At 40.3% G+C, this 23,313-nt stretch overlaps 1 protein-coding gene and 1 pseudogene across 3 annotated transcripts in view; one reads left to right on the top strand and one right to left on the bottom strand.

Moving 5' to 3' along the window:
- NFATC3 (nuclear factor of activated T cells 3) overlaps positions 1-23,313 on the top strand; it is a 199,659-nt gene that overhangs the window by 414 nt on the left and 175,932 nt on the right. The gene's annotated exons all lie outside the window — the stretch shown is intronic.
- Positions 134-16,065, bottom strand: LOC131274275 (ras-related GTP-binding protein C-like; annotated as a pseudogene).

The following is a 23,313-nucleotide window of genomic DNA, read 5'->3' as shown; positions in this document are numbered from 1 at the left end:
TGCCCTCCCTTCCTCGCTCGCGTGAGCTCGCCCCCTTCCTGGTCCCTTGGTTTTCTGGAGGCTGGTAACCCCGTGTGTGTTTGTTGTGTGTATGTGTGTGTGTGCGCGCGCGCGCCCGCGTGAAGAGCGGATTTCAATTGCTGAGGAGGCGTGTGGATCGGAACGTCGTGGAAGTGGCCGCCGACTTGGCTGGTAGCGCGGTATTGGGGAACTCGGCTTCGGGACGTCTTGGCCGGTGGAACCCCACCCCGGGTTCGGAGGCCGAGGGTCGGGTCCACTGCCCAAGTGGCGTCTGCTTGTCGCTGCTTTGCCAGCGTGATGCGGAGAAAATGTTTCTGTGAAGTGTAAGCGTTAGAAAACTTATGGGTTTTTCACCTATTTTTTTTTTTTAATGTTTGTTTAAAAGATGCGCATTCATGAAGTTTTAAGACTCTAAAATTCGTGCACATGTTTAAATCAGTTTTGCTAGTAGAGTAATATTTTCCTGTTAACGTCCATTTGTGCAAGTTTATGGCCCACATTTAAATCGAAGTGTTACGGCACTTTGCTGAAAACTGGGTTTCCTTTCTTGAGCAAAGTCTTTCGGCAGATTAGTAAAAAGGTGGGATGTATTTTTCATAACTCTAGAAAGCGCTGAAAGCGAATTTTTATTTAAAGACAAGGCTCACCTCGTAAGATGTTTTAAAGGAGATTTTGAATTGGGAAGGCTGGTCTCCATAATGTTTGGAGGTCAGACCAATCAGGAAATAGAAACAGGATAACTGGGGATTTAGAGGTCTCCTGTGACCTGGTTTGGAATACTGCGGTTCATTAAGTTCAGTTTCCCTATTACATATGCAGGATAACTTTAAAAAAGGAGATGGAGAAGAGTAATGCCTGCTTATTCCTTCCAGGTATTAAGTAAATTATTTGTTGTTGTCCATAATGATGTTCATTCAGCAGACTCTTCTGTAGAATTGTATTGAAAAACATCTGAACGTGTGGCATAAGGATTCTCTGGGCTGTACCTGTTTATCATTCCTTTTAGTCTTTATATGTTAGATACCTTTTTTCAGCCTAATAAATAATTTACAACAATTATTTGTTGGTTGCGTTTACTTCAATTCCACTAATACCATTTGAGCACCTACTATGCTGGATGATACTACTGTTAGGTACTGTGAAGTGTTATGGTGGATGCAAAAAGGACTGAGGCCCCTCAAGGAGCTTGGGAAATAGTTGGGGGAGACATAACCTAAATAACTATGCTACTAGATAGGAATAATAGGCTGTTAATTTGCGGTATTTGAGAAGAGGGTGGCACTGAATTGTTCTTAGATTATTGGGATTTAACAGAAATTAAAAATAACTTGGTTCAGTGTTTATTTTCGTTATAAAGAAGATAAACAGTAGATACTTAGCAAACTTTTTTGGACACAAACTTGATTAGAGAACATTATATACCAATTATATGGTCAATAAAGGTGTTCATACAATATATGATTAATGAAGGAATGTCATGTGAGTAGGAATTGTATGTACTCCCAAAAGATATACACTTAAAAGCTATGAAAACCGCTTTTTAAAAATGGATTTTTGCTATACACAAAAAACATTTTGATATTAAAATGACTTTAGGAATTAAGGTTTATAACTGAAATTCCCAAAGTTAAATATGAGCAATTTTACTTGTGGTTAAAAAAGTCCGCTTTAAAATATTCCAGCAGCTACTTAATTTTTTTTTTAATTGAGGTGAAATTCGCAGAACATAAAACCAACCATTTTAAACTGAACAATTCAGTGGCATTTAGTACATTTACTATGTTGTATAACTACCACCTCTATCTGGTTCCAAAACATTTTCATCACCTCAGGAGGAAAACCCATATCCAGTAAGCAGTTTTTCTCTATTCCTCTCTCCCCCTAACAACCACCAGTCTGCATTCTGTCCTTACGGATTTACCTATTCTGGGTATTTCATATAAGCATATAAATGGACTCATACAATATATGGCCTTTTGTATCTGGTTTACTTCACTTAGCCTAATGTTTTCCGGGTCCATCCACACTGTAGTTATATCAGAACTTCATTCCTTTTTAGGCTGAATAATATACCATTGTATGGATAAACCACAGTTTGTTTATCCATTCTGCCATTGATGGACTTTAAAAAAAGTAAAATTTTATTAAAGTATATCATTCATACATGAACATACATTACCAATAAGGGTATAGTGAAAGTTGTGAACTTACCAAACAACCATGCATATATCAGTACACAGAGCTCCCTTACATCACCCCACCATCACCACCTTGCATTGTTGTGAAACATTTGTTACAAACTGTGAAAGAGCATCCTCACAATATAGCTCATGTCTTACATTTGGTGTATTTTTCCCCCAACCCACCCAATTATTAACTTCCTCTCTTAGTATTATACATTTGTTATAGTTCATAGAAAATGTTCTCATATTTGTCCTGTTAACAGTACACCTTCTACCACTGGATTCCCTGTTACACAGGCCCACCATTGTTGGACTTTTGGTTATTGTGAATAGTGTGGCTATGAACATCTAGTAGCTAATTTTTTCCCCCTAGCAACTTTTTAAATATTATTGAGAAGGATGTGTTAAATAGTCAAAGTTAAGATTTCAAAATTATTTGTTTACAAAATTAGTTTTCGTTTTGGTCAGGATAGTTTTAAGACTGTAGATTGAAGGAACTGAGTGGACTAACTGACATGCTTTTAGAATGAAGTATAAAGTTAAGTGGGCCATGAGAATAAAATTACTTGGTAGAATTCAGATCAGTATTGGGTTGTATCAGTGTGTTTACTTGTTTTTGTACTCTTCCTCACTGGAACGTTAAATTCCATGAAGGTAGGGATAGTATTTTTTATCTTTTTCATATCTTATACCCCTACTTAACATAGTGACTTCAACATTATAGCACCCAATATTTGTTGAATTAATGAGTAAATACCATTTAAGTTTTGAGTCATTGTTCACTTTTTTTTTTTTCCTTTTTCTGGCAGAGGAAGTTGTTAAGCAATATTACAGCTGTTTTACTTTAATTGGCTAGTTCCATAAGACAACCGACCCTGGACCTTTTGGGCAGTAGTGGTTTTGTATCTGAGGGTTTGAAAGTACTGGTATTGGGATGTGGACTTGGCCCAGTGGTTAGGGTGTCCGTTTACCACATGGGAGGTCCACGGTTCAAACCCTGGGCCTCCTTGACCCGTGTGGAGCTGGCCCATGCGCAGTGCTGATGCGTGCAAGGAGTGCGCTGCCATGCAGGGGTTGTCCCCTGCGTAGGGAAGCCCCACGCGCAAGAAGTGAGCCCCGTAAGGAGAGCCGCCCAGCGCGAAAGAAAATGCAGCCTACCCAAGAATGGCGCCGCACACATGGAGAGATGACACAACAGAAAGAAACACAGATTCCCATGCTGCTGACAACAGAAGTGGACAAAGAAGATGCAGCAAATAGATACAGAGAACAGACAACGGGGCAGGGGGAGACAAGGGGAGAGAAATAAATAAATCTTTAAAAAAACAAAACAAACAAAAAAAACACATAAAAAATGCAAGAAGTTCCCATATCCCCCCCCCCAAAAAAAAAAAAAGAGAGAGAAAGTACTTGTATCACATCTGAAATTCTATACAGGGAGAAGATTTTTGAAAAGTATTTGGGAGTAGGGATGGAGAGTCAGTACAAGCCAAGGGGCTGAATTTAGTGACTATCCTAACAAAACTTATTAAAATACAAATTGGATGATTTGATTGGCTTTTTAAAGATTATTGCTTACCAAGGTATTTTGAGATTTTTCCACTGAAGAATAATTTAGGACTCTGGAATCTTTAGCTTTTTCTTTTCTTTTTAAATAGGACAGCATCATCTCTGATTTTTCCAGTTAAATCCAAATTTTCTTTAAATTTGCAGTACCTTTTTCTTTTATTTAATACCTCGCTTCAAAATAAAGATACACCCCAATACTAAATAGGGAATTTAAAATAGATAATTGTTTAATGTAATGTATTCCATTAACATTATTTTCCATTATAAAGTGTAACTTCTGGTGCTCTATTTTGGTGTACTGATTGCTTATTTTTAATTTAGTTTGATGTTATAATAATTGTTACTTTGCAAATTGAAAATTTCATTCTCTTGGTTTGTCCTCCACTAAATTTTTTCTAAGATTTCATTTGATTTATTTCTCTCCCCTTCCCCCTTCCATTTGCTCTTTGTGTTGATTCACTGGGTGTTCTTCTGTGTCCGCTTGCATTCTTGTCAGGCAACACCGGGAATCTGTGTCTCTTTGTTGTGTCCCCTTGCTGCGTCAGCTCTCCCTGTGTGCAGTGCCATTCCTAGGTGGGCTGTGCTTTTTGCGCGAGGAGTTTCTCCTTGCGGGGCTCGCTCCTTGCACGTGGGGCACCCCTACATGGGGGAGCCTCTGCTTGGCACTGCACTCCTTTTGCGCATCAGCACTGTGCATGGGCCAGCTCACCACATGGGCCAGGGGGCCCTGGTTATTGAACCCTCGATCTCCTATATGGTAGGTGGACTCTTATCAGTTGAGCCACATCCACTTCCCATAAATCTTTACTTTCTAGTCCTGAATAGAGTCGTTGGGAGGAGGGTGTGCAATGTTGTGTGTAGTGTCTTATCCACTACTGCCTTCTAAGAGGGGAGAAATATCTTTGATACAATTTTTTTTCCCTCTTTATTTTTTTTTAATGTTACATTAAAAAAATATGAGGTCCCCATATACCCCCCACCCCCTTCACCGCACTCCTCCCACATCAGCAACCTCTGTCCTCATGGTGGGACATTCATTGCATTTCGTGAATACAATTGGAGCACTGCTGCACCACCTGGATAGTGGTTTGCATTGTAGTTTACACTCTCCCTCAGTTCACCCAGTGGGCCATGGCAGGACATACAATGTCCAGCATCTGTCCCTGCAGTACCACCCAGAACAACTCCAAGTCCTGAAAATGCCCCCACATCATATCTCTTCATCCCTCTCCCTACCCTCAGCAGCTACCGTGGCCACTTTCTCTACATCAATGCTACAGTTTCTTCCATTACTACCAGCGCTCCTGGTTGGAGCCTACCTGGGGAACATGGACTTGTGGATCCCCACCGCTGTGTGAGAGCCTCTGATAAATCTCTTACTATCAACAGATATCCCTTGTTGATTCTGTTTCCCTAGACAACCCTGACTAATACAGGTACCCAAGTATCTGGTCTGTGGGCTGAAAGTGCCTGCAGTCTGCCAGAGAGGCTGAAGGAACACCAGCCCCCTCCTATCCTATGGAGGTTGAGGGGTGGAAATGGATTTGAAGGTGCTCAACAAACCAGTTTGTTTGGGCTGAAAGCACCTGCAGTTGCCCAGAGAGACTCAGGAAACACAAATTCTCTCCTATCCTATTGGGGTTTGAGGAGGGAGCCCCAGGTCTCTGACTATTCATTGTGTGCCAACCAGAAGTTACCAGAGAAGCTGGTGCCAGTCCCCCTGTCTTCCTCCTTGTAGGAGGTAGGGCTGGAGCCTAGCTAGGGCTGTGATCCAATCTGGATAGAAAGAAGCTGGTCCCTACCATTGCTGTGGTTTCAGTCAGCCTGGCTTCCCCTCATGACAGAGGTGGAGTCAAAATGGCAGCTACTGGTCTCTTTCTGACTTAGGTTCAAACTTTAGCTGTCCTCAGTATTTACTTTTGTAAGAAATTATTTTATAAAATATATATAATTTTGTCAGTTCTTTTATTTATTTATTTATTTGTTTGTTTACTTAATCCCCCCCGCCCCCGCCCCCGGTTGTCTGTTCTCTGTGTCTGTTTGCTGCCGCCCCCGGTTGTCTGTTCTCTGTGTCTGTTTGCTGCGTCTTGTTTCTTTGTCCGCTTCTATTGTTGTCAGCAGCACGGGAAATGTGGGTGGCGCCATTCCTGGGCGGGCTGCACTTTCTTTCGCGCTGGGCGGCTCTCCTTACGGGGTAGACTCCTTGTGTGTGTGGGGTTCCCCTACGCGGGGGACACCCCTGCGTGGCAGGGCACTCCTTGAGCGCATCAGCACTGCGCATGGGCCAGCTCCACACGGGTCAAGGAGGCCCGGGGTTTGAACCGCAGACCTCCCATGTGGTAGATGGATGCCCTAACCACTGGACCAAGTCTGTTTCCCTCCTTGTCAGTTCTTTAATACATAACCTTTTCATATGTAAAGTTGAACTTTTCCTGAATCATTTTGTCTTTAGTCTACAGTGTGTTTACTTTTAGTGCTTAGAGATCTGACTTACATGTTTTTTATAATTTACTGTTTCTTAGATAATTTTGTCATTTTCAGTTTTTATTGATCATTTTTACTCAAAGTTGGTTTTTGTTTTAGCTTGTGTAAATGAGATCATATATTTAAAACTGTTGGGATGCGGATATGGACCAACCCCTTGGGTGCCTGCCTACCACATAGCAGGTCCCAGGTTCAGTCCCCATGCCTCCTAAAAGAAGATAAGCTTAGGTACCCACCTCAGGCCTCAAGGAGATTAGATGCCGCCTCCAAAAGCAACAGGCAGATGCCACAAGCCAGTAGACACCACAGCTAGGATGTAGCTCGGGCTCTTGGGCATACCTCTCTCATGTGGGTGGTCTCGGTTGTGTTCATGGTGCCTTCTAGAGGAGGCAAGCAAACAATGAGCAGAGAGATGAGAGAACCATCTGGGGGTGGTGGGGATAAATAAAGAAAAATAAAGTAAATAAAATAAATCTTGGCGGCGGACTTGGCCCAGTGGTTAGGGCGTCCATCTACCACATGGGAGGTTCGCGGTTCAAACCCTGGGCCTCCTTGACCCGTGTGGAGCTGGCCCATGTGCAGTGCTGATGCACGCATGGAGTGCCCTGCCTTGCAGGGGTGTCCCCCATGTAGGGGAGCCCCACGCGCAAGGAGTGGCCGCCCAGTGCGAAAGGAAGTGCAGCCTGCCTAAGAATGGCGCCGCACGTACGGAGAGCTGACACAGCAAGATGACGCAACAAAAAGAAACACAGATTCCCGTGCCGCTGACAACAACAGAAGCGGACAAAGAAGACGCAGCAAATAGACATAGAGAGCAGACAACCAGGGTGGGGGGGGAGGAGAGAGAAATAAATAAATCTTAAAAAAAAAATAATCTAACAAAACTGTTAGTACAGTCCCTAGTCCAGTGTTCATTAAGTGATGGTGGTTACCGTTTCTTAAAAAAAAAAAAACCACAAAACTGATGATTGGTTATTTTTTACTCCCTCTTCTTTCCAATCCTAAACCAAAACATAGGAAGGGAGTAGAGGTAAATGGGAGATGCAGTAATCTAAACCTTATTTAGATGAGTTGGAATATTTCGTCTTAGACATTTTTATATTATCCTTTAAACTCTAGTCATCTGAATTCTGTTATTCCTTTCATTATTTCTTGTTTCTTCTCATGTCTCATCAAACACTGGTCATTAGCTTTTATTTTATTTTTTTTAAGGAGGTAACGGGGGTTGGACCTGGGACCTTGTAAATGGGAAGCACATGCTCAACCACTGAGCTACACAAGTTCCCTGAGTGTCCATTAGCTTTCAGTTATGCTTTTCTACTTGAATCATTCAAGTTATTAACTTCTGACTCAGTATGGAATGAAAGATGGTTGATTTGCTAACCATTATTAAGTATATTTGGATATTTAAATCAGCATGAGAAAAGGGAAGTTGCTTGTACGGTTTCCTGTAGACATTTAATGGAGAGTTTATATAGCTGATTTAATTGTTGCTGAGCCATATTTTCATACCACAGGTAAACATTTTCTTTAGACTTGAATGTAGTGAGAATATGTGTTAGGTAATTGAGACATGGATAAACATTTCACCGTTTCACTTGGAAGAATAATTTAATTTTCTGTTCTTGACACTTCTGGTAAGGGTTGAAGATATTCCTGGGGCTCTGAGTGGGTTTTTATGATGGAGATTAGTGCCTGAATGTGTTATAGTAGTATGGGGGAAAATCGAGGAAAAAGATTTTTAATGTCATATTGTTTTGTTAAACCTTCATCATTATAAAAACAGTTTTATACCTATGCTTTCTTAGATTTTCCTCTTTTTTTCCAGAAGGGATATTTTGGCATATGTTCTGAATTATTAGCAGAAGTAATACTGTGGTTGTTTGTTTTTTAAAAATTTTTTTTTTCTTTTTAAATTCTCTTTGTGGTAATTTTAATAGATGATATAAAAATTAAAACTTGAGTGTTATGTCCATGATGCAGAAATTGTGGAGACCTAATAAGGTCTGTACTGTAAGCATGTAAGGACATTTATTAAGGACAAGTTATATTAATAGAATCAACTAATTATTATGACTTGCCTTTCTTTAGCAGCTAGTAAACTTTGCCTAAATTTATATTTTTATTGAAGGCATATTTCAGATTTCAAGCTCTGCTATTTTAGCTTTTTTTTTTTTAATGAAGTATGATCATAAAGACATTTTTTTGGTGAGAAAATGTAGATCTGTTTTTCTTGTCAGAGAAGATCATAAATAAAAAATGGACATATAAAATTGAGACCTCTTGGGAGAAGATAATGTGTTACTTTACTGATTGTAAAGTGTAATATACCCTTTACTTTCCTTCCCACTATTGCTAGTTGAGTAGTAGACTATTCAATATGTAAAATTTTGTTTTAAATAAGGAGGGGAGTTGAGGAAGTCAATTGCTTTACTCTTAAGAAGTAGGAAACCCGAGTAGGTTGAACTTCATTTGATAGTAAGCAGTGGTTTTGACTGCTCACAGCAGTAGCATAAATAAGGGAGGTGTCCAAAGCTGTGGTGGGTCAGGGGAGTAGACACAGCAGTCTTGGCAGTAAGCCTGGCTTCTAAAACAAAATCCAAGTCATCAAATTTGTCCAGGCATGCCATGTGAGGTTCAAGTAACAGTGGAATTTAAGAGGAGTGAGTTGTTCAGGGAGGCTTAGGAGAGTCACAAGTAGGAGCAAGCTTTTTTTAACAGCCATCATTTTAACTCAAATGTAATATGAGTCTATATATTTACACCATTTCTGGTAATGTTTACATAATTTTATTGCGTGGTTCTCCTTTGTCTGCCTGGATTTGGCATATTTCAGGAGAGAGGAACAGTTGAACTTTAAGGTTTTAAATAATATGGCCTATGAATTGATAGCTTACCAGCAGCTGAAATTTAATCTCTGGGGTAGTTCTAATTAACATATTGGTATTACTGTAATAAGGGAACTATATGTCTATGAGAACATGAACATCCTAGGTATACTGGAGAAGTAGCTTGAAAGCTTCATTCTACAAACTGTGTAATTTCAATGTGTCTTATCATAGTGCAGCAGATGAGAGAGCTTTTAACATTTTTTTGGTTAAAGATTTATGTTTATTTATTTATTCCCCCCCCCTCATTGTTTCGCTAGCTGTCTGCTGTCTGTGTCCATTTGTAGTGTGCTCTCTGTGTCTGCTGGTTTTCTCTTTAGGAGGCATTGGGAACTTAACCTGGATCCTCCCATGTGAAAAAGGGGTGCTCAATCGCTTGAGCCACTTCAGCTCCCTGGTTTGTTTTGTCTCTTATTGTATCATCTTGTTGTGTCAGCTTGCCATACCTGCCCATTGCGCCAGTTCACTCTCTTGCATGTCTTCTCCAGGAGGTACCAGGAGCCGAACCCGGTACCTCCCACGTAGTAGGTGGGAGCTTAGTCACTTGAGCCACATCTGCTTCCTTAGCTTTAACATTTTTTTAAAAGATTAATTAATTTATTTCTTTCTCTCCCTTCCTCCCCCACCCCGGTTGTCTGTTCTCTGTGTCTCTGCTGTGTCTTCTTTGTCCGCTTCTGTTGTTGTCAGCGGCATGGGAATCTGTGTTTCTTTTGGTTGTGTCATCTTGCTGTGTCAGCTCTCCGTGTGTGCAGCACCATTCCTGGGCAGGCTGCACTTTCTTTCGCGCTGGGCTGCTCTCCTTATGGGGCACACTCCTTGCACGTGGGGCTCCCCTACACGGGGGACACCCCTGTGAGGCACGGCACTCCGTGCGCTCATCAGCACTGCGCATGGGCCAGCTCCACACGGGTCAAGGAGGCCTGGGGTTTGAACCGCGGACCTCCCATGTGGTAGACAGACACCCTAACCACTGGGCCAGGTCCGCCACCAGCTTTAACATTTTAAAGTATGTTTTTCAATATCTTAAATTCTCAGATTGCTTAATTTTTGCGTTAAATTTTCGTCACCTTTACTGTTTTAAATTTTGATTAGAAAATAGGTAGGATTTTTGTGAGTCCTGATTTTGGCTTAATTTTGGATTAATCCTTTTAGAATTTTTTTTCAGTAAATAGTTGTTTGATTTGTATCATATTTAAAGTATTTTTTAAAGTATTTTTTTCTATCAAGATAATCACTTTAATGAACAGTTTGTGAATTGTACTTAAATGTAAATGTTTTTTAATATTGTGTTTACAGTGAAGGTTCTTAAATAAAGTCAGAAAAAAAAGACTTATTTAAAAATTTCCCTAATAAAAAGTTTTAAAAATGACTTCAGAAACTATTCAAGCTCTTAAGGTGCTAGATTAGGATAGAAATATGTTTTCTTTTTAAAAAAAGTATTATGAAGTTAATAGGATTTGCTGTTGCAAGTCTCCATAAGAATTCATTTCACACCAACCATTCTTCTACTGTATAGATTTCAGAAATAAATATTGTCCCAACTTTCCTCTTAGAAAATTGAAAAATTAACCAACTCAAATGTCCAAAGATTTCAAAAGCCGTTTCAATCCTAAAGCTATTAAGGGTTTTTATTAGTAATTGTTTTCAGTATAATAATTGGTAGCCATTTCTCATCTCTTGTTAATATTCCTAGCCCCACATTTCTACAATTTATGTGATTCTCACAAATGTGAAGCATGGACCTCTGAATTGAAAGGAAGCAGCTCTGGACATAGCTTATGGACTAAAAGGTTGCTTTTGCCAATTTCCCCGTAAGAATCCCTGTATACAGAAAAGTATAAAACTTGGTTTTGAATTAAGGTAACAGCTTGTGAGAAAATGTGCCTGAATTTTAACAATGCTTCTCATGTTATAGAATTTATTCCTAAAAGAGAATTCTCAGCCACTTTGAACTAGCAGTTCTCCTAATGTATTTTCTGGATGAAGACAATTCCTTTTCCTGAAATTGTATTTATTAAATAAAATGGCTTTATAATTATGTGAGGTAGGTAGAAATAAGCCTATATAGAAGTGGATTTGGCTCAACTGATAAGGCGTCTGCTTACCACATGGGAGGTCCAGGGTTCAAACCCAGGGCTTCTTGACCTGTGTGGTGAAGCTGGCCCAAGCGCAGTGCTGTTGCACCCAAGAAGTGCCATGCACCTGCAAGAAGTATGACTCGTAAGGAGAGCTGCCCAAAAAAAACCACAGCCTGCCCAGGAATGGCACTGCACACATGGAGAGCTGACACAGCAAAATGATGCAACAAAAAAAACACACATTCCTGGTGCCGCTGACAAGAATACAAGCGGACACAGAAGAACACACAGTGAATGGACACAGCAGACAATGGTGGGGCGGGGGAAGGGGAGAGAAATAAATAAAAAATAAATCTTTAAAAACAAAATATACAAGGGTTTTTTTAAAAAAAGATTTATTTATTATTCCCTCCCCCCCCCCCGCCCGAGTTGTCTGTTCTCTGTGTCCATTTGCTGTGTGTTCTTCTGTGACTGCTTCTATGCTTATCATTGGCACTGGGAATCTGTGTTTCTTTTTGTTGTGTCATCTTGCTGTGTCAGCTCTCTGTGTGTGGCGCCATTCTTAAGCAGGCTGCACTTTCTTTCGTGCTGGGCGGCTTTCCTTACGGGGCACACTCCTTGCATGTGGGGCTCCCCTACGAGGGGAACACCCCTGAGTGGCACGGCACTCCTTGCGCACATCAGCACTGTGCATGAGCCAGTTCCACACGGGTCAAGGAGGCTCAGGGTTTGAACCGCGGACCTCCCATGTGGTAGGCAGACGCCCTATCCGTTGGGCCAAGTCCACTTCCCCAGTACAAGGGTTTTTATCCCTCTACATTCTTGTCAGTGCTTCTTATTTTCATGTTTTTTTTTTTATTAATAACCATCCTTGGATGTGAAGTGGTATCTTCTTATAGTTTTAATTTACGTTTCTCTAATGGCTAATCATGTTGAGCATATTTTTGTATACTAATTGGCCATCTGAATATCTTTGCAAAATTCTTGGCCCATTTTTTAATTGGGTGGTTTATCTTTTTGTGTTTGTGTTGTAAAAGTTCTTTATGGATTTTTGGATATTACGCTTCTAACACAAAACAAAACTAAACAAAAAAGATAAAAGGAAAAAAAGAAAAATAACAAAAAAATCTAACGGGTGCATGATTTTCAAATATTTTCTCTCATTCTGCTGGATTTCTCTGCACTTTCTTGATAATGTCCTTTGATTCACAAAAGTTTGTAATTTTGGTGAAATCTATTTTATCTTTTTGTTGTCATGGCTTGTGCTTTTGGTATAAAATCTAAAAATTCATTGCTTATACAAGATCCTGAAGAGATTTCCCTATATTTTCTTGTAAGAGGTTTTTTTTTTTTTTAAAATCAAGGTTTTTTATTGCAGGTCTTCACAGAACCTTTACTATTTGATTGTACATAGTAAATATCCAAGAAGAGACTACAGAAATGCACATTTACAAAATTTAACTATAGGGACGTGGACTTGGCCTAGTGGTTAGGGCGTCCGTCTACCACATGGGAGGTCCATGGTTCAAACCCCGGGCCTTCTTGACCCGCGTGGAGCTGGCCCATGCGCAGTGCTGATGCGTGCAAGGAGTGCTGTGCCACGCAGGGGTGTCCCCCACGTAGGGGAGTCCCACGCGCAAGGAGTACACCCATAAGGAGAGCCACCAGCGGGAAAGAAAGTGAAGCCTGTCTAAGAATGGCATCGCCCACTCTGAGTGCTGATGCAGCAAGACGCAACAAAAGGAAACACAAATTCCGGTGCTGCTGACAACAACAGAAGTGGACAAAGAAGACACAGCAAATAGATACGGAGAACAGACAACTGGGGGTGGGGGTGGGGGGGGGTGGGGGGAATAAATAAATAAATCTTTAAAAAAATATATGGATGCCAAAAAAAAAAAATTTAACTATAGAATCCTTTTTCTTCAGAACACTTGGGCAGACTTTCCTTGCTACTAGGAAGCAAGATTGTGTGGCAGTTTAAGGATGCAGGTTCTGGAATCAGATTGCATGCATTCCAACTCTTACACTTCATAATTTAGTTTCTCTGTGCCTCAGTTTCCCTATCCATAAAATAGTTATATAGTACCTACCTTATAAGGAAATGTGACAATTACATGAGGTAATACATATAAATCACTTTTATAGTTTCTATCCCTTTATGTCCCTCCTGGGTGCTCTTTATTCCCAGAGTCTCGTAACTCTGTAGAAGCAGCACAGGGAAGCTGCTATTAACAGAAATATACTCCAGCTATACTCAATTGCTGCCCACATTCCTTTTGAAGACTAAACTTCTTTAAGCCCCTGGGGGAAAAATGGGAGTGTTTAAAGTTACTTTACTAGTTTAATTTAATGTATACTTTCTCCAATTAGTTTAGGCCCAACTTAATTACCTAAGTATTTATATAGGTAAATATTGGTTTAACAAACTTAAGAATCACTGAGTAAGTCAAGAACTGGAAGAAACAAAAAAACAAGCTAGAATTTGTATAATTTTTCATATAGTTTTCTGCTTAACTCATCTACTTACCCCTTCTTGGCTTGGATATAATGCATCATTTATGCCAGGCCCTGGGTATTCTTCACCATGAGTGAGAATTGTTGATATGAAACACCACAATGACAAACATTTCCCCCTGGGCCTAGGCTAGACCTGCTACAATAAGCAGAAAAGGGCCAGGGGAGATGCCTGGATATCAGGCCATGAAATCCTGCATCAGGACAGAATTTTAAGTCCTGAAACATAAGGAATATTAGCCATGTGAGGCAGCAGAAGAAAGGGACATGGGTGAGAAAACAGAATGGGGCAACCCATTGTTCCATTACCCTACCCTCTACCTAGGTAAGTAGAAAAACTTGATTTTGGAGTAAATACATTTATTGTTGATACCCACTTACATAGTTCATTGAAATCTATAAATATAAAAGCATTTTTCTTTTGGTTATCACCATGATCCCTGTAAATGCTCAAAGGTCTGAGTCATCTGCATGAAGTACTCCAAGTCACACTGTTAGGGTTTATAGACCTGTGTATACATATTTCATGAAACAGTGGCACTTGTGTACTCAGCTGGGCTAGTGGCTTTGGAATATATATTGGACATGTGGAGTAAAAATGTATAAATGTAAATCAACAGAAGGGGTATCAACCAGCAACAAAAATAAACAATTAAAAATTAATATCCTATGTGAAGAAAGTACCACAGTTGACACTTGGTGACAAAATACTGGAGACAAATATTTGAAACAGTGCATATTGTGGTACCATGTACCCTCTCCAACTCCCAGTGGACAATCTACCAGTGTCTTAGGGCCAAGAAAATAACAATTCTTAAGGAATCCAGATGGTTTAGAATAAAAGATATTCAGCAAATAATGTCAAGATTAAAGAAGCTAAATAATTCACTGACATAAGTTTCTCCCTCAGAAGGGACACATCAATTACAATATAATGTCACAGTAATGTTGATAAGATTGCATATCCACAGGAGGACTGTCTGTTGCAGTGTACAGACAACATCAAAAAAAAAAAAAAAAGGGAAACGGACTTTGGCCCAGTGGTTAGGGCGTCCGTCTACCACATGGGAGGTCCGCGGTTCAAGCCCCGGGCCTCCTTGACCCGTGTGGAGCTGGCCCAAGTGCAGTGCTGATGTGCGCAAGGAGTGCCCTGCTACACAGGGGTGTCCCCCGCGTAGGGGAGCCCCACGCGCAAGGAGTGCACCCATAAGGAGAGCCGCCCAGCGTGAAGGAGGGAGCAGCCTGCCGAGGAATGGCGCCGCCCACACTTCCCGTGCCGCTGACAACAGAAGCGGACAAAGAAACAAGACGCAGCAAAAAGACACAGAAAACAGACAACCGGGGGAGGGGAGGGGAATTAAATAAATAAAAATAAATCTTTAAAAAAAAAAAAAAAAAAGCTTTTTCAATACCTAAATTTGGTATAAAGATATTTAATAGGTTTTCCAAGTTGGCAGTTGTGGAGTGAGATTCTGTACCACCTTACCAAACACTTCAAATAGTGAATGGTTTTAGATATTGGTCAAAAAGCTAAGATGGGGTTTTTCTAGCCTGGCATCTACAAGGTCATTATCATTGCCCTTGTTGAATGTCACTCTGTGTTTCTATTTTGTGATCTGACAGACCATCAACTTTGTGAATGAAAACCTCGAAATTCATGTCTGGGTTAACTTTGTAGGCTTTAGAAACAGTAATGTGAAGTCTTGTTAAAACCTCCATGTAGTCATCCTGTGCATAAATGACATTCCCCTGTTCCCCTGAAGATTATCTTGTAGTCAGAGATTGGGTCAAAAACTCCATTGCAGAGGAAAATCCTTTATCTGGAAATTCACAAAGGAGCTATTGGAAATGTCATCTTTATAAGTATTGTTGGTGTTTCCCCAAGAAAGGGTCTTGTTGGGTGACGTTTTATAAAACACCACCTTCCATTAAATTCATTTTGGAGCTGAAACTTTTCTGTTATTGCCTTGCACCAGCCATATTCAGTACTAGTAGGATCGCTGTCGTATCCATTTTTTTTTTCCCCTTCTGGGAGGATGTTTTGCCTCTTTGCCAGAGCCCCATGTCCAGGATCCGTGGCTTGAAACTTGTCAAAGCCCTCGGGTCCACAGCCTCTACTGCCCCTGACTCAACCCCAACGCCTGCAGCTGCCGCCTCTTATTCCTCCTCCTCCGCTCCACCTCGTAGCTGAAGTATTCAGAAACAAATCCACCATGCAATAATTCCCAGCGAGGGCCACAACTTCCATCTGGGACTGCAGGGATATGGTGGTAGAGCAGCTGCCTATGCCCTGACAGGCCAGACTAGTCCAAGCCAGTACGCCATCTCCCCGGTCCACTGCCTCTGCCTCCCAGGGAAATGGCCACCACTGTCTTATAAGAGTTTTATAATCTTAGCTCTTACATTTAGGTAATTGAGCCATTTTGAATCAATTTTTGCATATGGTGAGAGAGATAGGGATCCACATTTCATACTTTTTGTGCTTGGATTTCCAGTTGTCATAATGCTGTGCATTGAAGAAACTATTTTCCCATTGAACGGTCTTGGCGCCCTTGTCGAAAATCAACTGCCAAAGATGTCAGGATTTCCTGGACTTTCAGTTCTATTCCTTTGGTCTTTGTAACTGGCATTATGCCAGTACTATACTTTTCTTAAGTGTGTGCTTGTCTTCTCTTTAGGTGGCACCGGGAACCGATCCTGGGACCTTCTGGAGTGGGAGAGAGGTGCTCAATATCTTATGTCACCTCAGCTCCCTCGTCTGCTGCACCTCTTATTGTATCTCCTTTGTGTCTCTTTTTGTTGGATCATCTTGCCGCGCCAGATCTCTGGGCGAGCTTGCCACATGGGCCAGCAATCCTGCGTGAGCCAGCACTCTGGGGGGTCAGCTCTCCAGATGGACCAGCTTGACTTCACCAGGAGGCTCCAGGAATCGAACCCTGGACCTCCCATATGGTAGATGGGAGCCCAGTTGCTTGAGCCACATCTGCTTCCCAACACTTAATTACTGTAGCTTTGTAGTAAGTTTTGAAATCAGGGAGTGTGAGTCCTCTGACGTTTTTCTTCCTTTTCAATATTGTTTTGGCTGTTTAAAATCCTTGCAATTCCATATGAATTTGAGGATCAGCTTTTTCCATTTTTGCAAAAAAAAGCCTGCTAGATTTAATATGATAGCACTGAATTTGTAGATTGCTTTAGGCATTATTGAAATCTTAACAACAGTCTGTGAACATGGGATGTTATTTCCATTTATGTAGGTCTTTGTTAATGTGCTTCAGCGGTGTTTTATAGTTTTCAGTGTACAAATCTTTTACCTCCTTGATTAAATTTATTCCTAGATATTTTATTCTTTTAGATGCTATTATAAGTGGAATTGTTTCCTTGATTTCCATTCCAGATTGCTCATTAATGGTGTATACAAACCCAGCTGACTTCTGCATGATTACCTTGTTTCCTGAAATTTTGCTGAATTTATTTTGTTAGTTGTAGTAGCTTTCTTGTGGATTCTTTGGAATTTTCTCTCTATAGGATCATATCATCTGCAAATAGGGATAATTTGACTTCGTCCTTTCCAATTTGGATGCACTTTTATTTCTTTTTCTTACTTTATTCCTCTGGCTAGAACTTCCAGTATTATGTTGAATAACAGTGGTAACAGCTGGCATCCTTGACTTTTATCTTACTTAGAGGGAAAGCTTTCAGTCTTTTCATCATTGAGTAAGTGTTTTTCATAAATGCTCTTTATCATGTTGAAAAGTTCCCTTTTATTCTTAGTTTTCTCGGTCTTTTATCATGATAGGATGTTGGATTTATCAAATGCCTTTTCTGCATCAATTGAGATGATCATGTTTTTTTTCCCCTTTATTCTGTCAATATGGGATATTACCTAGATTAATTTTCTTATGTTGAACCATCCTTGCATTCCTAAGTAAATCCCACTAGGTCATTACGGCAGTTTGAGATTATTTATGAATCTCAAAAAGAGATTTTGTTTTGAAACTGGTCTGTTCCTCTCGGTGTGATGCTCTTTGATTGCATTAGATTCGGAGAGAGGCCTTTTTAAGTTTACTTGATAAAATCAGTTTAGGGCTTCTGATTGGGCTGTGTCAGTAAGGTGTAGCTTGGGTTGAGTCCCTTTCCCCTTTGGCCTGTATAAATGGACACTCAAGAAGACACACAGAAGATGACAAGGAAGAGGAGAGAGCTCTGTCATGCTTTATCCTGGAGTTTTGGATACTGCTGAGCCATTCACCTGATAGTTTGCTTCTGAGCATCTGAGAAAGCCTGGAAAGAAACAAGCCCTATGCCACACTGATACAGGAAGCCCTGGAGAGACAAGCCTTATGCCAGCTTCCGGCTGAGATCAGAAGAAGCTGGACCCATGGAGCTTTAAGAGGAATAAGGAAGGAGAGACCAGGCAGAGATCACCTAACATCTTGCTTTGCCATGTGGCAACTTACTTTGGTGTAAAAGCAACCTTGAGTTGGACTCTTTAGGGCCTTATAACTGTAGCTTTTACCCCAAATAAATACCCTTTATAAAAGCCAGCAGATTTCTGGTACTTTGCATCAGCACCCCTTTATCTGACTAATACAGTTATGTTGTATAATCTTTTTAATATACTGTTGGATTTGGCTATCTTTGGCTATTTTCCTGAGGATTTTTGCATCTATGTTCATAAGGGATATTGGTCTGGCTTTGGTATCAAGGTCATGCTGACCTCATAGAATGAGTTAGGTAGTAATATCTCTTCTATTTTTTGGTAGAGTTTGAGAAGGATTGGTATTAATCTTTAAATGTTAGATAAAATTCAGTATCCATACAATCTAGTCCTGGATTTTTCTTCGTTTGGAGTTTTTTTTTTTTTTTTTTTTACTATTTATCCCCCCCTTCCCCATTGTCTGCATTCTGTTTCCATTCACTGTGCGTTCTTCTGTGTCTGCTTGTATTCTCATTAGGCAGCTCCGGGAACCGATCCTGAGACCTTCCAGAGTGGGAGAGAGGCATCATTCTCTTGTGCCACCTCAACTCCCTATTTTGCTACGTCTCTTATTGTCTCTACTGTGTCTCTTTTTTTTTAAACTTTTTTTTATTTTTTTATTTTTTATATATATATATTTAAATTTATTGAAGCGTGTCAGTCATACATACATATACATAAACAATACGTGCATAGTAACAGTTGTGTACTTGGAAAACAAACATACATAACAGCATAGAGAGTTCTCATACCTTACCCTACCACCAATACCTTGCATTTTTAACTGATGATTAAAGGGCATCCTCAAAATATTACTACTAACCAAAGTACTTTTTGCCAACACACTATTATTATTTTTATATCATTTATACATGAACATATATAAACAGTAAGTATATAGTAAAAGTTGTGAATTTACAAGCAAACATACATAACATCATACAGGGGTTCCATATATCAACCCACCACCAATACCTTGCATTGTTTTAAGACATTTGTTACAAATTATGAAATAATATTTCCAAAATCTTACTATGTCCATGTCTTACATTTGGTGTATTTTTCCCTCAACCCACCCTATTACTATTTTTAAATATATTTTTATGACAGAAGTTGTAACCCTACAAAACAATCATGCACATTTGCAGAATTCCCAAAAAACTCCCTTCTATCAATACACCACATCCTAGTGGAACATTTGTTACAGATTATGAGATAGTATCATCAGATTATTATCAGGATCATAGCATACATTTGGCACACTTTTTCCATATTCCTCCATTATCAACAGAGTACATCTTTGGCATAGATGCTTGAAAATTACATTATTACTATTAACCACTATCCATAGGTCACTCCCATTGTATTTTTCCCATGCTTCTCCACATACCCACCACCCTGCAATGTGGTGTACACCTGCTCTGACTCACCAAGGACACTCTTGCCTCTGTACCTTCAACCCCAATTCTCATCCACTTCTGTTTAACTTTTTTTTAAAAAGATTTATTTATTTATTTATTTCTCTCCCCTCCCCCCCACCCCGGTAGTCTGTTCTCTGTGTCTATTTGCTGCGTCTTCTTTGTCTGCTTCTGTTGTCAGTGGCACGGGAATCTGTGTTTCTTTTTGTTGCATCATCTTGTTGTGTCAGCTCTCCGTGTGTGCGGCGCCATTCCTGGGCAGGCTGCACTTTCTTTCGCACTGGGCGACTCTCCTTACGGGGTGCACTCCTTGCGTGTGGGGCTCCCCTGCGCGGGGACGCCCCTGCGTGGCACGGCACTCCTTGTGCGCAGCAGCACTGTGCATGGGCCAGCTCCACACGGGTCAAGGAGGCCCGGGGTTTGAACCCTGGACCTCCCATGTGGCAAACGGATGCCCTAACCACTAGGCCAAGTCTACCGCCTCTGTGTCTCTTTTTGTTGCTTCATCCTGCTGCTCCAGCTCTCTGCATTGACCGCCTCTGTGTCTCTTTTTGTTGCTTCATCCTGCTGCTCCAGCTCTCTGCATCGGCCGGCACTCCTATTCAGGGCTGCATTCCTGCATGGGGCAGCACTCCCGCGTGGGTCGACACGCCGTGTGGGCCAGCTCGCCGCACAGGCCAGCTTCCCTTCACCAGGAGGCCCCAGGTATTGAACCCTGGACCGCCTATATGATAGATAGGGCTTGAGCTACATATGTTTCCCTGGAGGTTTTTAATTATTGATTCGGTCTCTCTACTTCCTAATAGGTAGTTGAGACCTTCTATTTCTTCTTGTGTCAGAATAGGTGTAGCAGTTTGGTATTATTGATGAATTCCAAAAAGAAATATTGCATTATGTTTGTAAACTGTCTTTTCTTCTGGTCATACTAGAATGTATTGGATTTAAAGGTTTTGCTTTTACTTAATTGAATAATGATTAAGGCTTTGATTGGGCCACATCAGTAGGATATTGCATCCCTGTCCCTTTGGTGGTGGGGACCCACAGAGAAACTGTACTGCAGTTCTTGAAAGTGGTGTAGTGAAGTCTCTAACTATTATTGTTGAACTATCTATTTCACCCTTCAATTCTGTCACTTTTTTTCTTTAAAGTCTTGAAATACGTCATAAATATATCATGACATGGTCTCCTAGCCTCCATGGGTTCTGATGAGATAGATATCCACCCTTAATCTTATTGGGGATCCCTTGTATGACTTGTATGACAAGTTGCTTCTCCTTTGCTGCTTTCAAAATCCTCTGCCTTTGGATTTTGACAATTTCCCTATAATGTGTCTTGGTGTAGTAGCTCCCTTAAAACTATCCTGCTTGAATTTCATTTTGAGCTTCCAGGATGTGTTATATTCAATCTTCCTCAGATTGGGGAAGTTTTCGGTCATTATTTCTTCTAATGCTTTTTGTGCCCCTTTCTTATCTTGTCATTCTGTGACTCTAGTGATGCGTGTGTTGGTATGCTTCATGGTATCCCATGGATCCCTCAGGCTCTGCTCATTTTTCTTCATTGTTTTTTCTTTCTGCTCCTCATACTAGATAATTTCAGTTGTCTTGTCTTCAAGTTTGCTAATCCTTTCTTCTGTCCGTTCAAATCTGCTGTTAAATCTGTCTAATGAACTCAAATCTGCTGTCAAATCTGTCTGATCAAACTTGGGGCCTCCCATATGGTAGACGGGAACCGGGTCGCTTAAGCCACATCTGTTTCCAACTGTTTGGTTACTTTTTATAATTTCTGTCTCTTCATTTTTTTTCAGACATTGTTTTCCTAATTGCCTTTAATTCTTTGTATATGGATCTCTTTAGCTCATGCGCATTGAAAATATTTAAGACAGTTGAGTTAAAATCTTTGATTAATAGTTTTAAAGGATGAACTTCCTCTGGGATGGTTTCTGACAATTTTTTTTGGTGATTGGGCCATACTTTCCTGTTTCTTTGTGTGTTCTGTACTAGTTCTTTCACTCCTCTTGGATTGCTAGGTTTTTAATTTATTTGTTTGCTTTTTTGGTTGTTTTTGTTGAGGACTGGCACTATCAGTTTTTGACTTCCAAATTATTTTTCCTCCCAAATAGTGAATGGGAAAGAAACAGAGAAAAAATAGGTACTGTCTCTTTAAGACATTTCTCCTACTTTGCCTGAGGGGGATTGTAACAGTGGCAGCCCTCAGAGCTACCCCTAAATGATCCAAAATAGCTGATAGCTGACTTGACATCAAAATTACCCTAAACCTAAATGAGAGAATAAGTTCAGAATTTTTAAAATGCTAAATTGCTAAGTAGGGCAATACATTGTTTTTAACCAATTTGGTTTTTGCAAGTTCCAAGAGATATGTATTATTTGTTTATTTGAGTTTAGGACCCAAGTAAAACTGTTCTACTTGCTATATTCTAACATTGACACAATTTTTCCTTTATATTTTGATATGCCATTTATTCTTCTAAGATCAGTTTTGCCTTTTGGGACCTCCTTTTATCTAATATTACCTAGCTCTTTTATATAGTTGTCGTTGAGCTTTACTGGAACTTTCCTTTTCAGAGCAAAGGCAGAAAATCTCTTCTGTTATAAATGTTACCTAAATCTTAGCTGATCATCATTTAAAAACTTCTTTTGACGCTTTTATCATCTGATCACCTTTTGAAGGAAATAGGAATACTTTAAATTTTCTAGTTTAAGCATATATTCAGGGTTGATATTTGATGGGAGGGGGGAAGAGACAAAAATACTGACTTCACAGTGCTCTTTTCTTTTTAAGAGTGAAGAATGACTTTTCCATAAACCTACAGCAAACTTATCATTGCCTTTCACTGTCCAAAATTAGGTTGCATTGCCATTCCTAAATTAGTCCCTGGTAAAGTGGAATGGAATTATTCTTAGCCAATCAGTCCCGTCCTTTGGCTTGAGGATGTGGTTGGCTTCTCCAGAAGCACATAGCTGAATGGTGGAGGAATGGGTACATGAAAAAAAGTTTGTGATAGTTTAGGAAGGAGGATAAAATGTATGCTGGGGGCAGGTGGGGTAGGTGGGTGTTAATTAAAAGGCTCCTATGCACTTAACCATCTACTGCATAGTAGCAAATGAGGAACTTTAAAATGTAAACAGTCTTCTCTTGGGTACTTTATCTGTCATTCGTTTTTCTCTTGCTTTTTCATAGTTCTTTGGGTGGGCATGGAAGCTGATGTAGGTTTAGAGAAAGACAGGGAGAAATGTCTATTGATCCTGGATTAGTGGGGGGAGATGCAGGGTGCTAAATTCATCTCCCTTGTGTAGTTCAAGTGGAATCAGATGGTCATGCAGAAATATAGAAGCATAAAGATAAGAGTCATCTAGTTATGCCAGTTTTGACTTACTAAAATAGAGGTAATAAAGCGTTGTGGTTTTTTTTAAAGATTTATTTATTTCTACCCTCCTCCCCCCTCATCTGCTCTCTGTGTCCATTTGCTGTTTGTTCTTCTGTGTCTGTCTTCTCTTTAGGCAGCACCAGGAACAGATCCTGGGACCGTCTGGAGTGGGAGAGAGGTGCTCAATCTCTTGCGACACCTCAGCTACCTGGTCTGCTGTGCTTCCATTTTTTAAGATTTATTTTTATTTATTTTTCTCCCCTCCCCCCCCAGTTGTCTGCTCTCTGTCCATT

The sequence above is a fragment of the Dasypus novemcinctus genome, chromosome 18 (genome assembly GCF_030445035.2).
Source record: "Dasypus novemcinctus isolate mDasNov1 chromosome 18, mDasNov1.1.hap2, whole genome shotgun sequence".
NCBI classification, from domain to species: Eukaryota; Metazoa; Chordata; class Mammalia; order Cingulata; family Dasypodidae; genus Dasypus; species Dasypus novemcinctus.
Note: the sequence above shows the minus strand (reverse complement) of the source record. Positions and strands in the feature narration are given on the sequence as shown.